We start from the raw sequence: 21,820 nt of genomic DNA, 5'->3' as shown, positions 1-21,820 counted from the left end.
TCTATCAACATCTTGTTTTTTCTTTCTCTCACTTCTTTTCTTCTACCCTTTCTTTTCCCTTCCATACTCCTAAATCTGGAATTTTATTCTAGCATGCGTATTTCAAGTACCCTTTTATTCTTGCATACTGTTGATAGAATTTTATGGTCATGCCCCAAAGAAGCAATATTTAGCAGAAAAGTTTGTCCATACTTTTCACCTGCTAAAAGCAAGAAATGCCCAATACCAGTGAAATACCCAATATTAGTAATACTGTGGATGGACTGTAACTTTCGTTTTTTTCCCTACACTATCTGGTGAGTATTGAAATCCAAAGCATGTCACTATCAGTCAGCATGTCACAGAAGTAATAGATTAGATTAATCCGGCAAATGTAGAAATCTACATTGTAGACATCTAATTCTGAGCTAGGTCTCCCTTCACAGTAGTTGGAGACAGACAGGTACTCATAAGGTGTCATAATAAAAATGTTTAAAACAGGTCAGGAGAACTGCTCCTAAGGAAAACCTGTTTTCCCCTGTTGACCATAAAGTGAGCTCTGAATGACCTTTTGAGACATAGACGATATAGATATCTAAAACTGCTAGTTCCAACAGCAGTGGTAACCTGCTTGTGAGGAGCTCCAACATGGTATCCACCCAGCAGAAAGCTATGTCCTCTGCATCTCCTGTGGTCTCTCCAGCTACAGGAAACAATGCAGCCATCCAGCAGAGCTCCCAAGGGAACATGTGGCCACCCAAATCTCAGGGTGCAAAAGGAGGAACAGAGAAAACATTGATCCATTACTTGATGAGTATGGTCATTTCACAAACGGAAACAGAAAAAGCAGAGATATTTAAGGCCTTCTTTGCCTCTGCTTTCAACAATGATGATAGACTCTGGGACCCTAGTTACCCTGAGTTAGAGGACTGTGAATACGGGAATGATAATCTCCCAGCCAACCCTGCAGTTGTGTGGGATTTGCTGCTCTAGCTGGATGCACATAAGTCTATGGGGCCCGATGGGATTCATCCCAGGGTACTCAAGAGAAATGGCTGATATCATCATGAGACCTCTCTCAATCATTTTCAACAGCAGTCACGGCACTGAGCCTGCTGGAGTTCAAGAAGTGTTAGGACAATGCTCTCACATGTCTGATTTTTGTGTGGTCCTTTGTGGAGCCAGGAGTTGGAGTCAATGATCCTTGTGGGTCCCTTCAAACTCGGGATATTCTCTAGTTCTAAAACTGATGAGGTAAGTCTGGTCCCTGTTTTCTGACAGTTGTGTAGCCCATAGAACTCCTTTTCAAGCAGCAAAGGTTCTGTGCTTGAGATAAACTCTTTAGAGACACATCTGCACCCATTTTTCTCTTTTAGTCTGAGAGCAGTAATTTGCTGAGGAAGCACTTCAAGCTCCAAAGATCTGGTGGAGGCACAAAGCCTCTCTGGCTGCTTACCTATTTCCCAACCACCTGCCTGACAGAAGAACTACTTGCTTTTCAGTGATATGTGTGTAACTGCAAACTTCAAATCCCATGTTCAGTATGATCAGGACTTGTGGGTGGAGGGTAAGGGGTTCATTTGATAAAGGATTAATGTCATACTTGCAGCCAACTCCCCAATGACTGTCCTTTTCCTGCTCTGTACTGGTGTGGATGCAGTGTAGTTAACAGCATTCAGACAGCAATCTTCAGTGTGGTGACACATATCAGCAGAGGGTGTCTGGCATAGGAAGTTCAGAGTACTTTCTTGGTCCCAAGCTCCCTAACAGGAAGGGGAGAAAAGCAGGTGCTTTCAAAGAGTGCGTCAGACTGTCTCTGCCTGGTAGCTACATCTCTCCAGTGTCTCCAGAGAAGCTTAGCTGCACTTCACCGTTACTTGGTGACTCAAAAACACTAGATTCAGCTCTGAGTTTCAATAGATGCACCATGGGTTTTTCTAACCTCTTGACCTCCAGACTTTCATAGATACATGCTATCATTCCTGTTTAACCTTTTGTCAATGAAGTGTAATGTAACAGACTTTATTACTCTTGAACATAAGAAACCTGATTTAACTGAATGTGACTGGCCGGAGGTCTGCCATTCAGACGTAAGCACCTTTTGGGACCAGAGAGAAATAATTCTGGGCAGGACTAGGGGAGTGGGGGGAGGGAGATTATTATTTTTGTTGTGAGTGTGGTTTAAAACAAACAAAATAATGCCTAGTGCTAGTTCTAATGACCACTGCTGAATAATAGAGCAGCAGTGAAAGAAGTGGCTGAAATGTTATCAGCTCTGTTTTGCAATCTGCTATTGCACGCCTTGCTAATTTTAATGTATGAAACATAACAATATACCACATATAATCCAAAATCATAAAAAGAGGCATCTATGGTTTGTCTGCCTATAACTGGTGGGCTTGCCTGTCTCACAAGAAATTGGCTAGATTCCACGATCCATAATTTGTCATGATCAAAGCACACTTTGCAAAGAATGCAGAAGATGATTTTGCTTAAAAATCAGCTGCTGAAACAAACATCTAAGCATTCATTTATTTATTGTATGGCAGCATTAAAATAATTGGCAGCACTGCAGCAAGTGTATCAGTAAAATGTATTTGTGCTTCATGCTGCAACAAAATGATTTTAGTAGGGGCTAGCACAACCTGAATGCCAATAAGGTACTGAGAGCTGTGAAACATAACCACCACATCGTATTTGAGGTTTAGGATTTACTCAACTTACTACAAAATCAATAATGGGATCGTTTGTAACAAAATCTATTTGCTGAGAAGGAATGTCAGTGCAGGTATTCATCACAGGAACGGGATGAAGACAGTACAGTGCCAATGCCAAGGATACAAATGAAGGTCTTTTACAGTATACTGGCTAATAGCTGACAGTTTCAGAAATGTTGGGGACTAACAGGATCTTAATGGGACAGAGTGGATGGGAAGACATAATGAAGTGGAAATATCCACAAAACTGTAGAATTATTTTTGATCTCATGTTTCCCCAAGACAAGCTGGAATCAGAGTCTCCTGTCTTCTGAATGTTTCTTGTTTTCTCTCATGAATTTTATTTACTGGCTAAGTGAATCCTTTGGTAGTAAAAACCCTCATTTTTTGCTCCCCAGATCTGTTCTGGCCCATGGCAGAAGTGTAGTTTTACTTCTTTTTTTTTTTAGTTCATTACATTTTTCATTTGCATTTTTCCTTTTCTGCCTTAATTATGCCTTGGCTCATAGTTTCTACAATTAGAATGTAAAGCCAAAAGTATCATAGTTCAAAATACAGCTGTGGTTTCTGTGGGAAGGGTGATACAGGTATATTGCCTAAATAACTGTTCTTGAAAGAACTAGAGGTATTACCTTTCAAGCTGCCTATTCCAAATTAGAAGCACCTCAGGTGTGCAAAACCCCTTTTCTTCAATCATCTCCTGTAAGGGATGGATCTCATTTGAAGCATTTAGTTCTTTACCTTGTAATAAGACTTACTTAAAATTAAAGGTTTTAGTTTTGTTGAATTAGAATTATTTTCTGTTCCCTTTGAATGTGCATTCTGTTTCTAGGCATGTTCACTGAAAGCATATATCTAGAAATGGCTAGACAAAAGAGTTATTAAAACATTCTTCGTGCTATCTGAAAGCATCAGTGTTCTTTTAAGAGACAGTCTCTGCTGACTCTTTTGGTTTGGGTTTTTAAACACAGACAATTCCAATAGATTGGATCAAGCAAAGTCACAAACTTCTTCAAAGTAAGGACTGGACTTGCTCTTCCAGCTTCCTCTCACCAGCTTGTGGTCCTGCATGTGTGAAATGAGGTAGATGACTGCCACCCTTGCTGTGGTTTGCTGCTGAAGGGTGTGTTATGCTGGTAGAGATGCTGTCATCTCCGTCAGAACAAATGACACCATTCCATGTTCTGATCTCTGCAGATATCTTTGCAGTAGGGAAATCCTAATCTATGTGTATGAGAGATATTAGTAATTCAAACCATCTCTGTTTATCTTCCATACATTGACCTTGCTTGGCTGTGTAGAAAGTGCAAATTGGTAAGCACAGACTGAATTAGAAACCTAGGAAGTTTGGATATTGCATCTTTCTTTGTCTGTTTCGTTTCTTTGCCATGCCAGAATCTGGCAGCTTTAAAGAGTATGAACTGGACTGCTCATAACAATGTTGAATTTAGACACTAATTGTAGGTGCTCTGAATGGTGGTATAACCTCTCATCAGAACCTAGAAAAAAAGAAGAGAGGATGAAGTTTGCCATAGGTGAGAAGTCCAATAACATTTAAAAATCCATAACTGTTAGTCTTGGCTCAGGACCTACAATGTACTGTTGAAGTTACAGAGAAGAAAATGATTCACTGTATAACAGATTAACAGAAAGTGCTAAAGGTTATGAATCTGCTGGAAACACAGCAGGAGGAAAAGTGATTGGTGAAAAGTTGCCTTGATTTCTTAGGGAGAATTGAAATGGATGGTTTGATTTGTGTGACTGACAAAACAGTTTTGGAGCATGCTGCTGGAGGTGCAATAGCAGAACAGTAAAAGAGCAGGAAGCTGGTGGGTTAAGTACCCAATTAAATTTAATCGCATATCTTTAAACAACCACCACAGCTGCAGCACCTGGTATCTGGCCATTATCATTACAAGTTATTTGGCAGAAAAGGACAAAAAATTTTGCAACGAATGCCTACTAGTATGGATGATAGTACTATCAAAGTGTTCTTCAGCAAGGAAAAATCAACAGTGTGTTCACACCACAAATAAGGATGGAGTCTCTAAAACTTCTTTCATATAACACAGCCCACATCTTTCTGACAAGTGACTCAAACATACAGAAATAAAATAGTGACTAAGAAGTTTTTAAATGTTTAAGGTGTAAGAGGCAGCAATCAATTCAAAAGACAAAAATCTGGAAATATAGTCTAAATTAATGCCTGAATAATGACAACTGTATCAGCACAAAGGAAACAAGAGTTTAAACATTGTTGTAAGAAAGCATCAGAAGTTTTTAGAACTTGACTTTTTTTTTTTTTCCCTGTTCTTTTGCAGCATCTGATACCAACTAAATGAATCCCTGTGTAATGAGCCAAACCTACCACAGATTTTAGTGAGTTGCTCTAATATGGTGGCAGATGGTATAAATCGGTGCAAAAAATTGGCAGTAGGTGTTAACTGGAATCTGTGATGTTTTCAGGGACTCATATGCATACAATCCATGAGTTCCATCTGAAATCACAAATTTTTTTTATGTGTTTGGATGAAAGAATGAGCTTAATTTAGCCTCACGGACTATTCCTTGCCTTTAAGTTGTCATTAGTCTTCATTCTGTGTTAGAAACAAGTGTATGCTAAGAAGTCAGAGTATGGAAACTAGTGATAGACCGTCATTAAAACTCATGTTTAGTAATTCAAATAAAAATCTCATTGGACAAAAAGCTGACTACTGCTGCATGATAAGACAGTTTTTCCAGATCTTCAAGGATGACTTGAGAGAAGGACTTGGCAAAAAGGCATTCAGCCAGCTTGGAGTAGCTCTCTCTGGTTGTTTGAAATGCGTTGGAGAAAAGAAGTCCAGGAAACAGGATTCTGACTAAGCACAGATAAACATCATTCAGCAGTGAGGAGAGAAAAGTCAAGGACAGTGTATGACACTTATATTTGTTTGTTGTTGTTGTTTAAATTCTAGTATTCTGTCTTTAGAAAAAAAATATTACTTTAGCAAATCATCTTGTGATTTTATGTATTGGTTTTATTTACTGAGCATTCTCTAACCCTGACTTTATTGATCTTCTTGGATCTGTTGTTTTAGATTGTACACAATTCCTCCTGCTCTTGTCTGGACTGTCTCCAGTAAATTCCCATCTTGAAATGTAGTCCTCCAGATGGGACACCCCAAATTAGGCCTTACCATGCAGCAGGAGATGTTAGTGAATTATATTTCTGTTTCTATGACCTATTACTATATTCTTCCTTTCACACAGCATGACATTATAGATTTGCACTTAGCGAACTATTCTTATTAACTCCCCATTCTTTCCAGTAAGTCTAGTTGATTATTTCTACAACATTTTATGTTCATCTCCGTTGAATTTTGTCATATTTTTGCAGTTCACATTCAGAAACCTGCCGCCAAGGTATTAGCAGCTACTTACTGCCAGTGCCCTGACACTTAAAGGTCACCACGCTCTGTGAACCTAGGACACACTGTACTCCACCATCGAGGTTACGGATGAGTGGATTAATGAGGAGCACCACAACCAGAACAGACAGTTGCAGGACCTGAGGTTATTCTTAATCTTTTCATAGTAACATAGAATGACTGATAACTACTCTCTGTGCAGGATCAAATGGCTAGTTTTATACCATCTCTTCCACATCTTAGAAAGGTTGAAACATCATCCCATAAGCCTGTCTGTCCTTTGCTGGTGACTATATAGAGAGACAACTAGATTACTAAGGTCCCAATTAGACTTTTAGATTTACTGGGGAAAATACCATCCTTTATAACCACAGGATAAGCATGCAGTCTTATGTGAGCCTAAGGTTTTATATTTTATAGGGATTTTCCTATTTTCTTCCACGTAATCTGATTTAGTTACTTTTTGAACTGCAAAAAGTTCCACTTGACATCAAGGAAAATATTCATGTCCTGTGTAGGTGGTTTGGTCTCCCAGCTCTACTATCCTAAATTGATTCTTTAGATTGAACAAATCCAAAACAAAGAATCAGAGACAAATTCTCTATCCTTCTGCATCTTGTGTAGAAATTGACATATTTAAATCAAAACAACACTTTCACATTGTTTACAACATAAAGAGATAAAATTCATGATACTCAGGCATCTGAAACAAATACCCACCAAATCAAAAGCATTAGCAATGTAATTATCACAAAAGGCCTATTTGAAAAATTAAATATTATTTCAAGTAATTATATTCAACTTTCCTAGTAATAACTCAATCAAAATGTAGGATTTCTTACTTAAATTATTAATTTGTGACTATGACAATTACTGGTTCAAAAATAAATAAAATCAAGCAAGCAAATAAATAGACAAAACAAATAAACAAAACCTCTAGATCGAGTCAAGGTGGGAAAAAAGATTCCTTTTTTTCTTTTTTCCTTAGAGTCATGGAACTAAGTTTAAATGCTAAAATATTTAGAAAGTAAGACTAAATTCAGTTGGCAAAACCACAAATCTTCATGCTTTGAATTTCCAAAATAAAGAAAACAAACTATGTTGCAATATTGATATATTTGAAGGATAAAAAAATGTATGGTGTGCATCAGGTTTAAAAATTGTTCATGATGACTGAGTGATGAAGAAAGTATGAAGGAAAAAACACAGGAGTGATTTGATAACAAATAGTATTTTGTTATATTTTTTGGTGTTGGGTCATACTTCAGTCAGGGCAAAACACATAGGCAACTCACGTATTTTATCAATGAACAGCTCTGGCAATGTTTCCCTGGCTGAGCAAACTTGAAAATGTTTCTCTCTCTTCTGTTATTATCGATAAAGTCTTATTTACAGAAGTGTGTCCTACAAAAATAAATAAATAAATAAATAAAGATTACCTTGAAAATGAATCGTAGTGAAAGATGATAGACTCCCGCCAAACTAATTTAATGCCTACAGCTTAAGTGTTTAGGCATAAATGCATTAAGACAGAAAAGATGATGGGAAAATCTAGTAGCTTTCTGTAGAACTAGATAACTTGAGTTTTTACATACGAAAGCCTAGAGTTTATGTTGTCCATTTTAACGGCATAAGGCATTTTTTGTGTGATGTGCTCCCTGTGTTCAGATCCTGGTTGCATGTAGGCTGTGTCATGACTACACCTGTCCGTGATTTTTCATTCTTCTCATTCCCTAAATGGAGAGTTAAAGATTCCCCTTCTGCTGTGAAGCCTAAGATTAGTGTGGAGCTACAGTGTCTGTCTTCCTCGGTCCATCCTAGGTGTCCCAGTGGCGGAGCTGTGCTGGAACCATGCTAATGACAAGAGCATTGCAGGATGTCAGCAGTCCTGCCTGTGCAGCTCTGGCTATTGCTGGATGCCAGAGCTTCAAGAATTCCTGGAGATGCTCTACATTATGCTGAGTTGAGCTGTCCCTACTAACTCTATGCACTAGGGGAACGGATATACAACCCTGAGTTCTTTTTACAGTCTTTGAGCCTGATGTTTATGTTGCATTACACCATTGTTTTCAGAAAGGATTGGTTGCCTTTTCTGTACTGGTCTAATTTTTGCAGACGTTTTCCTGTTGCTGTACCTTGTAATTTGATTTAGGAGGTGGGATGGAGGCGGAGAGATTGTTTAATTAAGCAATGCTTAATGTTTCTGGTGCCAAATCAGAATCAGAAAAAAAGTCTGAGGCTTCAAAGTCAGCAGTGAATTGAATAGAATATATTTCTTTTTCTTCTGTTCTTTTTTAAGTGGGAGAAAGAGACAAAGACATAATACATGTACACATTGTACCTTCTGTGGGTCTGACTGCCTTTATTTATGGAGATCATCCCTCATGTCCAGCTGTCTTGGAAATCTTACCTACCCTATCTATCATTACAGATGTTTCTTCTTGACAAATATGCTTTAGGGGATGAATCAAATATTATTGAGCTGTCAGTGCTTACAGGTAGTTCAAGAGACCTCCCCTCCCAGATTAGTTCTTCTCTTGCCTTTGGATATTTTAATAGATTCTTGTATTAGAATTGACCTCAGGTCAGTGGTTACAAAAACTGCAAATTGGAGCTCCAGTTTTCTCAGCAAACCAGTCAATTTCACCAGCTGCTCTCCTCTGGGCAGCTTTCAAGGCCTATTTAATTGTTAAACTGGGAAGAAAAAGCTGAATTCCCCTGCAGTAGCAGATGCATTCTTATGTAGGCATCATGGAGAAAGTAAAAGTTAAAGGACCAAACTGGGGAGATTCCATAATGGTTTTCTGTCAGAAATTTAGTTCCAAAGCTTTATGTTTGTATTTACATGGAGAACAGCTGGGCATTGACACTTTGAGGTCTAGGGATATGGCCCTGGACTGTCAGGGAATGCGTGTAGCAGGACCTTTGGTGGACAGGATGAGATGGGAACACCCATTGCAATTTTGCTGCAAGTTCTCATCACTGCCTTTTATTTTGTTGAGCTCTGGGCACCCATGTCCATGCACCACAGTTGGATTGTGTGCATACTTGACAGACATACAGGGGCTGAAGATTTTATCACAGTGGATCCTGTGAATGTTGAATGCCTGTAAAATGGTTATCAGAAAGAGCTAGATCTCCTTATTAGTAAGTACACAGTCAGATGGCATCTTTCCTCTCCCACATTACCCCATGTAACTCCCTGCCTTCAAGTATCTGAAATAGCAAAAAAAGCTATTTTGCTGTTCCAGATACTGACTCACTTTCCCTGGATACTTCCTAAAAACTCACTCAGTAAATAACCTATCCTTCCCTCTCCCCAAAACTTTCATAAATCTCATCTCCTCCTGCAAGCTTCAGACTCTGGAGGCTGAGCTCTCCTGCAGAGGACTGCATATGAGCCTCTTGTATTGCCAACCTTAACCCTCACTTTAGGATTTAGTTGCTACTGTCAGGTTTATTAGTGCAATCAAAGCTGAGTCCCCTCATTTCCAGCCAATTCAGGACACAAACTGAAACTGAGGGTTTCTGCCTCTCCACACTCTTGTAATTTTGAGGAAAACAACCACATGAATCTTTTACAGTTGTGAAAAAACACAGCAAGGTATCACTATGAGTCACAAATCCCTCTTTTGGACAAGGGAATTTCAGACTAGGGTTAGGGTAACATAGGGTTATCAGTCCACACTGGTGTTTGAAGCCAAGCAACAAAGATTTATCCTTTCTGACCTTGCATGCTAAATTTCTATACAATACAGAAGAATGTGGAAGTATTTACATCAAGACTACCTTCTAGAAGAAGCTGATTGTCTTCATAAGTAACTATTCAATTTCTATTTTTTTCTTGACGTTATAGATCTAGAGCCCCTCCAAAAGGAAGAGAAATTTACAGATAGCTAATAACATCTTTTAAAGATATTTATTTATAACACACAAACATTGTACGCACATGTATATGAGCCTACATTTAAGTACATTTTATTACATATTCATATATGCAAACATAAAATTACATAAAATGCAATTGGTTACACATACCATAATAATAAAAAAACTCACACCTCTAAATAGCACATTACTTGATATGGGCTTTTATATGGTTGTATCCCAGATGGTCACTTCTGAAAAATTTAAAATGCATACTGAAAATTTTTGAGAATTAGTTTCCTGATAGCATAGCTTTTATCAGTGACTTCAAGGTCTGTTACGTTGGTTATATGCAAATATGTATAAGCGATGTTTTTCAGTAAGCGACCCTTTTGCGTGGAAGCTTTCTCAGAACGTATTAGGACAAGTTAATTCTCGTGAGATAAAAAACAGACAAACAAACAAAAAAACCCAGCACCTCTGCTATAGCTATCTCCACAGTATTTAAGGTGGCTGGGGGGCCAGTGGATCTTAAGGAGGCAATATAAGTTGTACTTTACATTTGAGGTACTTTTGGCAATGGCTGGAGACCATTGCTTCAGCCAAGTGTGACATCTGTACCACACAAGTGAGTTTTGCATTACCGTGGCATGCTCCTATAGAATCTTCATGGTTCACAGCTATAGCAATGCAATTTGTTTGTGCTGCTCTGTAAATTCAAGCTCTCACTTTGCATGTTTTACTGACAATATTTTCATGTAATGGTTCCAACCAAAAAGCCTAACAAGTGATCTGACTCCTCTCAGCAACTGGCTTTTTAGCAGTGCTCTTGGGAAGCTCCCACGTGGCTGTCTCCTGACATGTTTAACCTCTTTACCAGCAACTTGTGTGCTGACTCTGGCATCAGATTTGCACCTTTTTAGTAGCAGTCATTGAGCCCTGTAAAAATAATAGTTTGTTATAGGTAACATTAGCATATCGTTCATCTTGTGTGTTTTCGTAAAAGTACCTGATCTGTATTTAAAATAGGGAAAAAATCTACTAAGTTTTTGGTTTGCCATCGCAGTTTTCAAGTAGGAGTTACAAACCTTGCATGGAGTAAGTACAAGGAAACAGTGTTTTTTTTTGTTGTTTTTGTTTTTGTTTTTTTGTTTTTTTAAGGAAATGTTGGTGCTTTCCTAATACAGTTACACAAGCAGTATGAACTGTAATTAGACAATAGAACAGATGTTGGAAGGTCATTGTAGAACCAGGAAAGACACATCTTTAGATTTAACATGTTGGTCTGAGTCCCAGGCAGCTGATTCTCCCTTGATTATTAAACAAGAAAAGAGCAAGTGTTTGGACCAACCTTTTGTTTGGTGTTCATGCAGCGTGTAACACAACAGGATGCTGGTCCATCAAACAGCAGTGATTGATTGTAACTCCATCTCCATGCCTGTAATGGGTTTAAGCAGTAATTGCTGTATCAGTGCCAAAAGATTTACAAAGGTCAAAATCAAAAGGGGGAGAAGACCCCTGTCCCTGTCCCTGCCACCAGGAAAGTAATTGTTATCAGTGGCTACAGTAATAGCAAAAGTGCTGAGCTTGCTTTTTTGGTCCTACATTAAAAACTTGATTATGCTTCACTGGTGTGAATGCCTCACTGGCAGGTGCTGCATACTGATGACAGTCATTTTTCTTTCCACTTGAAGTTGACCATTGCAGCTGTCCTTGTAGAAAAATAACAACAACACAATCTCATTATAGTTTCAGCAACACTCTTGCAGAACAACAAAAGAGGCTTAAAGGGGGATGCCCCCTCTGGTAACTCAGCTGTGATGGGTAGCAGAGATTGGTGCAATAGGGGAGCCTTTGCTCTTGGTTGGATCACTCTGCTATCCCAAAGAGACTGAGACTGTCCTAGTTTTGGCTGAGAGATAATTTTCTTCATAGTGGATGGTATGGTGCCGTGTTTTGGATTTAGGAGGAAAATAATTCTGATATCACACTGAAGTTTTACTTGTTGCAGATCAGCACTCACACAGAGCCAAGAACTTTTCTGCTTCTTGTGCTGCCCTGCCAGTGAGGAAGCTGGGGGTGCACAAGGAACTGGGAGGGGACCAGGTCAACTGACCTAGACTGGCCAAAGGGCTGTCCCATACCATCTGATGTCATCATAAGAAACAATAAAAAATGGGGAGAGTTGGCTGGGGTAGGGATACTGCTCAGAGATGGGATAGGCATCAGTTGGCTAGTGGTGAGCAAGTGCATTGTGCATCACTTGCATTGTTTTTATTATTATCCCTTCCTTTTCTGTCCTGTTAAACAGTTTTTATCTTGACCAATGAGGTTTTTTTTTTTTTTTTGTTTGGTTTTTTTAATCTTTCCCCCATCCTACTGCAGGGGAGTAAGTGAATAGCTGTGCGCAACTTATCTGCCTGCTGGGCTAAACCACAACAGAGATCGTGGTCGTTTGGAGAGAAGAAGGCCTGAAGATATTTTGTTGACATGGAAGTGCTTGCTGGGGATGCCATCAGTGCAGTTTTTCAGTTTAGGATTAGCCTCTGCCACAGATGCTTTGACCATCACTGCCTGGTCAGCAACAAAATGGCCACAACACACAGAATGGTTAGAGGCTGGTGGTGATAAGCAAAATGCTCATACTCCTCCTCTCTCTCTTCCCTCCTTCCCTCCTTCTTTCTGTTTGTGGTTTGCCATGTAGCCCTCTTGCCCCATGAGCCCCTGTGAACTGCATCTTTTCTGTTCTTGATGCCAAAGCATCTGTTTTGTATGGGAGGGACAATATCATTCGCATTGACTTTGGTATATGTAGGAAAGAGTATATTACAATGCATGCAGGCTGTGCCTGATCTTCCTCCTTATTTCCACTGATGTCAAAGCAATACAGCTTACTTTGCTTCCAGAATGCCATTCTTGCTTTCTGTCGGTGAGGCTGGACAATCAAGTCAATCTGTTGAACTCTGTACTAACTTAATTTTGGTGGTTAAAATAGACACTTCTTAGCTATGATGCTTAAACTAGATACAAATGAATTCATGTATGAACAGTAAATGAATGCCAACATATTTTTCCTTGCATTAAGGTTTTCCTCCAAATGCCTAGTTCTACTTCTAGTCATGTAATCAATTAATAACTATTCCTCATAGTCTATATATAGTCTATCAAAAGCAATATTTTTCAGCCTTTGTCTATTTGAAAATTTTTAGTGCTTTTCCAAAAGCAGGTACACAGATCTCATTTTCTAGGGAAAATCAACTAGCTACTTCACCAAGGATACTAAACTGGGAGGTGCTGTTGACTTTCTGGAATTCTGAGAGGCCCTGCAGAGGGGCATTGGACAATCCTCAAGGACATGAAATTCAACAGAGGAAAATGCCAGGTGCCGTACCTGGGACAGAGTAATGCCAAACAGGCCCAGACAGGGAAATGTGTGGCTGGAGAGCAGCTCAGCAGAAAGGGACCTGAGGGTGATGGTTAACAGCAGGCTTAGCATGAACCAGTGGTGTGCCCTGGCAGACAAGAGGGCAAAACACATTTCAGGGTGCATTAAACACATCATGGCCGGTTGGTCAAAAGAGGTAATTCTCCTGCTCTGTTTAGCTGGTAAAAGGGCAGGGAGGCATGTGCTGAGGACAAGAGGCTGAGGACTCTTGGGCTGTCCAATCTGTAGAAGAGAAGGATGTGAGGTGGCCTCACTGCTCCCTGCAGCTCCCTGAGGAGGGAAGCACCAAGGGAGGGGCTGGTCTCTGCTCCCTGGGACTGATGGTAGAGCACAAGGGAATGGCACAGATCTGCACCAGGGAGGGTCAGCCTGGGCATGAGGGAAAATTCCTGTACCATGAGGGTGGTCAAATGCTGGAATAGGCTGCCCAGCAAGGTGGTTGATGCCCCACACCTGTCAGTACTCAAGAGGCATTTGGATAATGTCCTCCTTAATACCCTTTAAATTTTGGTTAGCCCTAAAGCAGTCAGATGGTTGGACTCCATAATCTTTGTAGATCCCTCCCAAATGAACAATTCTATTCAATTCTAAAAGCCGTCCTAAATCCACCATTGTTCTATTCACTCAGATTATGATTTCAGAAGTTACGTAGTCGGGGAGTGGCACCAGAGGATATCAAATTAATTAAAGAAACCAAATTCAACAACTTAGACTTTCCTTTGGTTTAAAATTCAACTTCAGTTTGGAAATGACTTCACATTTAATTACACAAAGCATGAAAAAAAACCACAAAACACACACACACAAAAACAAAAACAAAAACAAAAACAAACAAAACAAACAAAAAACTCAATCATTTTCTGTTCATATCCTCCTAGGTTTTCTACAACATAGCCAGAACAGAGCATCATTTCAAATCTTATGACAGAGAAGACATCAGCTTTATGTAGTCGTTTATCAGAACAAGTATACACTTTAATCCTTATATTTAATAGCTGCTGAGTTCTGCTCTACTTGTCCGTGCAATGTTTTATAATATCAGGGTATCCCTGCTTGCCATTCTGCATTGATTTCATCCTTTATTTCCTCTTTTTATTGAGCTTTTGAATTGCTTGCTTTATTTTTCAAATTTCATTTTCCATTATTTGAGTTTTCTTTCTAAGCCCTAGAACACACCTTTTGTCACTGAAACACATCTTACCTTCTGTACATATCTTCCTCTGTTCAGCTAGACAAATGAAAGGGAGATAAATCCATCAGTGTCTAGAGACTGTTTTGCATGCATCTGCTATTCCTAGAAGTTCCTAATTTCAGATTGTCATAAAGTAGGGAAATAAACCAAGACAAATCAGTACAAGCTTTATTTCTTATACTCTTTACCATTGTCTTTACTTTTGGTTTCACTTGCAGACACTGTACAGGGGTAAATGGACCTTTAAACTAGCTCTGTATGTGTATTCTTTTTGTCCCATTTATGTAATTTTTCTCTTTGTTTCCACTTATGGCTTTTAGTAAGTCCTATTGACCAATTCACTTTTAGTTTATTTAATTTTTAAACTCTTCTTTGTCTTTCGCTGGGTTATTGTAAAGCATGAGGAAAGATTCTCTCCAAACTAAAAACCTCTCAAACAAAACTCAATTCTATGCTTGATATGTTTATTTGCTTCCAAAATCTTGTAATTATTGCATGGTATTATTATTATTATTGTGATTATTTTAGAGAGCAACATCTTTTCACCAATACATTGTTTGCATGATTTCAATCAAATGCAAAACCTGATTATTCTCATTTTAAAGGGAAATCTAATTTTTCTGGTAGTAGGTATAAGCTGATGAGCAAGATTTACTGGGTGGCAAATAACACTATCTAGTTATACTGTTTCATAATGTGTCTTTAGTTTGTGGTGCATTTGAAACAGTTTAAAACGTCCTTCACAGTAGTGAACTACAACTGCAGAGAGATTCTAGTAAAACAGCTAATATAAATAGTGTAAGAAAATTCATTTCTGGGTTCATGCCCAGTTTTTTGACAGCTATATTCATCAAGTAAAGGTTGAAAGGTAGGAAACAGCTTTAAGAAATAATGAGAATCTAGAAATAAGATATTAATCTTATCACAGTTTAGTTAGAGGAGACAGGGTGTAAGCTAGGATTTGAAATTGGAGATGCAGAAATTAATGGCAGAGAGTGATATGGGTTGTAAATCACATGCATTTATGTGCCATCAGTCTTGTCATACAGGTGGATTGTACCATGACTGACAATTGAGAAAGTATTAATTTGTAAGGATCAAGATGTTGGAGTTAATAGAATTTGATCATCAGACTCACCAAAGGTATGGAACTGAAATATTTAAATGACATAAGAGTGAGGCATAATCAGACAAAAAATGAGTTTGAGGAAACCTAGGAACCCTATGTTTTTCCTCTTCTCTTCCGCTGTAAATGCTTATTTTTCTCATGAATGTCCTTGGCCCATTCCTTAGACAATCTCATCTACTTTCTGGACAATATTTTTGTCTTTAGCATTTATTTATTTATTTATTTATTTATTTATTTATTTATTTATTTTTAACATTACTACTTCTGTTACATTTTGATTTCCCTGGGTGCAACACAGAGAAGCTCCTCTAGATGTGATTGCTCTTATCCTGTACATGAAAGTGGATTTGGGACAGAGGATGAAGTGCTCTAAAGGATTAGCTGACAGCAGAGGTTTACAAGATCTTTTCCTCCCTGTCTCTTATTCCTGCAATGGGAGCAGTGATTCACAGGAACTGGGTGTGATCCCTAGCAGGGAACTGGCAGAAGACTGTAGGTAATTATTCTGCCATGGGCCTTCAGAAGAAGATGTACCACAATGTTACCTAGCCCCTTATGTTTTTCTGCCTTTCTATATGTCTTCCATAATCATATTCTAGTCAATATTATGGTCAGCACCTGGGGAGCCTTTGATTGCTCTATGTATATTAAAACCTTGTTGCTTCTTTCTCCATATCAATTTTATGAAATGCTTTCTGAAAAGAGGAAGCAGCATAAAAGTAACAGAAAGAGAGCATTTGTTGAAAGTAAAAGCTTGTAAGAGGAAATGTGCACCCTGCATATGCCATCTCCAAATCCTTTCTTGAAAAGAGATTTTGAAATGAACATTTAAAAGCTTCATTTTGAAAAGATCCTGTCTGTAGTGGACCAGAAAACTTACATGTATATGGCTTTCTGCTACATGTTGTAACACATTGTGCCATGCTGAACAGGCATTTGTATTGATATAGGGGCATGGTCTCACTCTTGTGAATGCAGAAAGCTAGAAGAAAAATCATATTGATGGTCCCATTCACACATTCGTGTTTCCTCACCTTCCCACTGCTCCTTGGCAAAATGAAGCTTTAACAAATACTTAGCAGTTATACTCTTACTGTGTCATCAGCAAAATAGCTCAGGTTGTTGAAGAAGTAACTAGACAAGGAACGAGGAAGCATAGGCTCAAATCCTTCATCTGGCCCTGATGATTTTTTTCCGTGTGGTTCTATCTCTTTATTTGACAAGTAAAGCTATCACATGCTACAGAGTTGTGGCAGGAATAACAACACGGAATATATCAATAAATAAAATACACGGAAGTCTTAGCCAGATTAGGCCCTCAATGATCAAGAAAGATAAAAGCTGAAGAAAATGTAAGTAATAAGCAAGCTTATCTTTGATATATTCTTGTTTCTGTCTGGACAAAACTCCAGAAGTTTTAGGTATTCAGAGGCCGCAGTTCAGAAGAACCTAGGAGCACTAAAAGGTGGCAGAGTCACTGCTTCTCTTGCTGTTGGTGTAGGACAAGACACAGTGATAAAATAAAGTTTTTAACATCAAGTTTGAAAGTAACAGCAATTCACACAATTAAGCTGGTGACTCAGCGAATTACATCTTTTAAAATTTCCCCAGCTTTGACACATCATGGGGTGACTTTATGTCCTACTGTTTTTACATCCTTGTTGATATCTTGAATTAGCCAAGCATCTGTTACCCCAATGAAATCAGATATCTGTTTTAATATGGTTGTTTTCAACACTGCAGCGTGTTCTGATTATTCTTTGTATTAAAAAAGAAAGCATGCACTTCTATTCCTTTTTTCTTTCTTACAAAAGGATATTATTTGTTCCATTTGCTACTCCTTTTCTAGCAGTTCAATTAGATTTACCTACCAATAGCTTCTATCAAAGCTTCTCCTTATCTGATTTGGTATCCTTTATATGAAAAATTATTATATTCAGAAAAGAAGTATTCTGAAATATATACCCATTAAAGGACTTTCATTAGCTCTTTCTGCACATTCCTGGGTAGCAATGGCAAGGATTTTTTTTAATTTTTTTTATTTTTTCACAAAACATGACATTTTCTGACCATACAGCCTTAATTTATCCATGAAATGTGGTCTTTTTAATGTTATTCTGTGACAGGATGACTTCTTTTCCGGGTTCAGCATGGCTTAACGTTCTTAATTTTGCATGTGTGTTTCAAATAAGGGAGCAAAATGCTGTTCTGAGATTTATGGGGATAAATTTGGAGCAATTCTAGGCAAATAAGTGACGTTGCTCCAAATTTACTTTCTGTGGCCTAAGGGTACTTTCTGGACATGCACAAACTTTTATATATTTACAACAGTCAAGGGAAGAATGCTGCATTTCTAATGCATTAATGATATTAATGAAGTTGGTAGACATTGATATATGCTGATGAAGTGTTTTGTACTTCGCAATAGTCCCATGTAGGGTAACTCACAACTTCAAGGAAATAAAATCAGTATATTTTCTTGGAACTTAGTAGATAGAAACCTTCCTTAAACTTATATATGACCCTACAGCTGTAAGTAGTTTTCAATAAGCTCTGCGGTATAGGTCACAATCAATACTCTTGGGTTATCTGTTATGACTCTTGTGTCTCTTTGCCAGATGGTAATATAGATTATTTCTGCAGGTTACATGTGATGTATACTCATGATCTCCCTATAGGTGAGATCAGAATTCGACCTTTAAACTCTATGCCAGAAGCCGGTTAATGAAGTGAATCTATTCCACATACCTCTTGCCTAATTGCAACTCGTAACATGTTATCACAGAAGATTTATCAAAGTCCAAAATGTAAATCAGATAATGGAGCCGTTTATGAGGTAACTGGGCCTTTTCTGTAAAACGCTGTAAGTATCACTGAGGAGGTAATATGCAAAAGATTTCCCTAATACAGACATGTGTGCCAGCTGTTAGATTCAGCAGCGATATTGGCATTCAATGTTGCTATTTAACCACTCCAATTCAGCCACTTTCTCCTAAAACATGTTTCAAATGTGCCATCTCAAAGTAATAGGGAATTATCTGGATTTGGGGAGAATACTTTAAAAACTAGAGCTTCTGATATACTGAGGCAGGGCCTCTGACTGTTACAGAGATGCTACATCTCTAGTCATTTTGTAGGTCACAAGTAAAGAATTTTGAGAAAAGCTGCACCCAGCAGTCAGCAGTGATGTTAATTGATGCATATCACAGAAATCAGATAAAGTTTTTTTGTCATCTAGCCTCACAAGTTAGGAATATACTTGTTTTCTATTGGGAGTTATTGCCATTCACATAATAAACTCTAGAGACCTCAATCTGAAGAACTGGAAAGGGGGATTTGCTCAAACTAAAGCTTACTCATGCAATGTATTTGCTTATTTCTAATGCAAAATTTGAAAGTGTTTTTCAAATGCTTATAATTTAAGGGGTGTTGTTTCTTATTTCAGAATACACACAACAAGTTTATAGGGAGTTTGTTTGTGCCATCCATGATTATATCTCTTGCCTGAATTTTCCTTACAGACTTGTGGGAGCACATCTGCTCTTCTTCCTGGTTACTGTTCACTGAGTTTAGTGGCCCTTTTTTGCCTGACTTCAAATCTGCTTCCTTCAAATGTTCTGCTTTCTTCAAATGCTTCCTTCAAATGTTCTATTCTGTTAAAAATACATAATATATGCTTCTCTATATAATCTAAAAAGTAAATTCAGCGTATGCAGTTCCATCCTTTGGTCACTTTGCGGTTTAGATCACAACTCACAGCAACTGGATCTCAACATAAATTGAAGTTGGAGCCAAACAAACAAACAAACAAAAAAAGAAAAAATATTTAAGTATCATTATCAGCTGGTTAAATCACAAGACACATCACCTAATTAACTTGAAACCCTAGTTAACAAAGTCCAGTATTTAATATAAATTTTAGTACAAATTACCTCCAACAGTATTATACTTCGAGTACATGCAGTGCTTCCTCATAGGAAGGGGAAGAGAAAGCAAACACTAGATAGACATTAGTCACTTTGCTCAGCCCATATACTGCAGTCATAAGTGTGAGAATCTGCACAGAATGGGAAAAGTGTCATTGTTCACAGCCACCCTTTGCCCTTTACTCATTAAATGGGAGAAAGATTATCTGCAGAACTGGAACTGAGAACTACTTGAGATCACACTGTATATGTGGCTATTTTTCAAGTGAGTATTGTTAAACATTTACCAATAAACCAAAATATTTACCACAAAATGTGTTCTGACAGATACCATTTAAAAGCTTTGCTTTTTCTCATACTACAACAGCACAAGTTGCTCATCATTTTTATTTTACAAAATGTAATAAGCTAAAACTGATGCAATATAAAAGTTCAAGTTGAAGAAAGTCATAACCTTTGATCCAGATCTAGCCATAAATACTCTCATTAAAGGACTGGAGACTGTGAAAAAACTGATGCTGTAGGCTATATTGAGAAAAAAAAGACAACATGCAAGATCTCCATCATCTACTGCTATCCTTGCCCCGGGAGCATGTTTTCTCAAACAACTACAAAATACCAAAAATACCTTTTAGCAATGGGGTACTACCTAGAAACAAACTGGATGAAAAACAGCAAGCCTGGTACAAATCAGGACTCAGCTCTGGTTGTGAATATGAAACAAAACATTGCATACATCTCGGAAAGTGATATACCACGTCTGCAATTTACAGCATTGAAGGAGAGACTCCAAATTGTAGAAAACAAGAATCCAGATAATCTCAAAGGATAGAGGTAGATTATAGGCAGGGCAGACTTTCTTGGCCCTTTGATTCTCTATGAGTGTATTTTGTTGATGTGATGTTGCACTTTTGTTGCAAATTCTTAGAGAAAAGCCCACATTCATCTCCAGCTGTTGGGTAATAGGAAGGGTTGTTGAGAGATGCTGATTGATCTGAACTGTGGAATAAGTTCATTTGTGATCTATTTCATGTGGGTCTAAGTCACAGTGAAGATATGGCAGACATGTCCTTAAGGATCCAAACAGGTGCACAGGATTCAGGACTCTAGCAAGGCTGGACAGCACATACCAAAATCCATACTGCTGCATACAATTGCTCCTTGAGTTCCTTATGCTTTAATTTTACCACTGAGCGTTGTGCAGATGTATTCATTCCTTCTCACATCTTTCCAATGTTGTCTTTATTCACTTTTACTGTCTAATCCATTCACCAGTCACATGAATTGATCACTCAGGTGACAGGACCCTTCAGTTTCTAGAAAGAGGAAAAAATACAATTGAGCAGACATGACATGCATATGATTACACACACATGCACATGCCTGCAGGGTCTTACTTCCTGCATGTACATTTGTATGGAAAAATGGTATTCCACATTAACTTCTTACACACAGGTGGGAGGTTCCTGCCCTGCTTCCCTTGGGACAGGGTTATGGTCTGAGCAGCTCCGCCAATATAGGGCAATTGTGGGCCATTTGGATGCTACTTGAGTTGACCATGGTACCATGTTCACTGCTACTTGCAGAAGTCTGTTTTCTAATGTGAAGGGAGAAAAAAATAAAGGAGAATATGGAGTGGGAGCAGCCATGTCCTATACCAGAAGAATATATTTTCCTTTTTTGCTATTCATGGGAAAAGAATAGTTGGGACATTTATCCATATAACTGGATGCCTTGGCCCAGTGATTTCTACCAGTCCAAAGAGAAAATTGTGGCATAAATTACTTTTCTTCTGTTCTAAAGGCACATTTAAAACTCAACCTGGCAAAATTACCCCTGTTGATTCAACGTGTCCTTAACTGATGTCCCAAAGACATAAGATAGGAATAATGGTGCATTGTGTTTAAGACTGTAAGATAAGTTTCAGTAAAACCAGACATAGCTTCTTTATGGTTCTGGACAAATACCTCATCTCTGCCGTCTGTACACTGAGGGTAAAATTGCTGTAACTCATGTCAAAATCCTTACAAGGATAATTCATAAAGTCTCAAGATGCACTGACATATCGCCAGAGGGACTATATTGATAGATAAAAGCCACTACACTGTCAACAAATGTCTTACTGGTACATACAAAAAATGATGAGCTTTTCTTA

Source organism: Anser cygnoides, chromosome 1 (assembly GCF_040182565.1).
Source record: "Anser cygnoides isolate HZ-2024a breed goose chromosome 1, Taihu_goose_T2T_genome, whole genome shotgun sequence".
NCBI lineage: Eukaryota > Metazoa > Chordata > Aves > Anseriformes > Anatidae > Anser > Anser cygnoides.
This window is presented reverse-complemented; position numbering follows the sequence as displayed.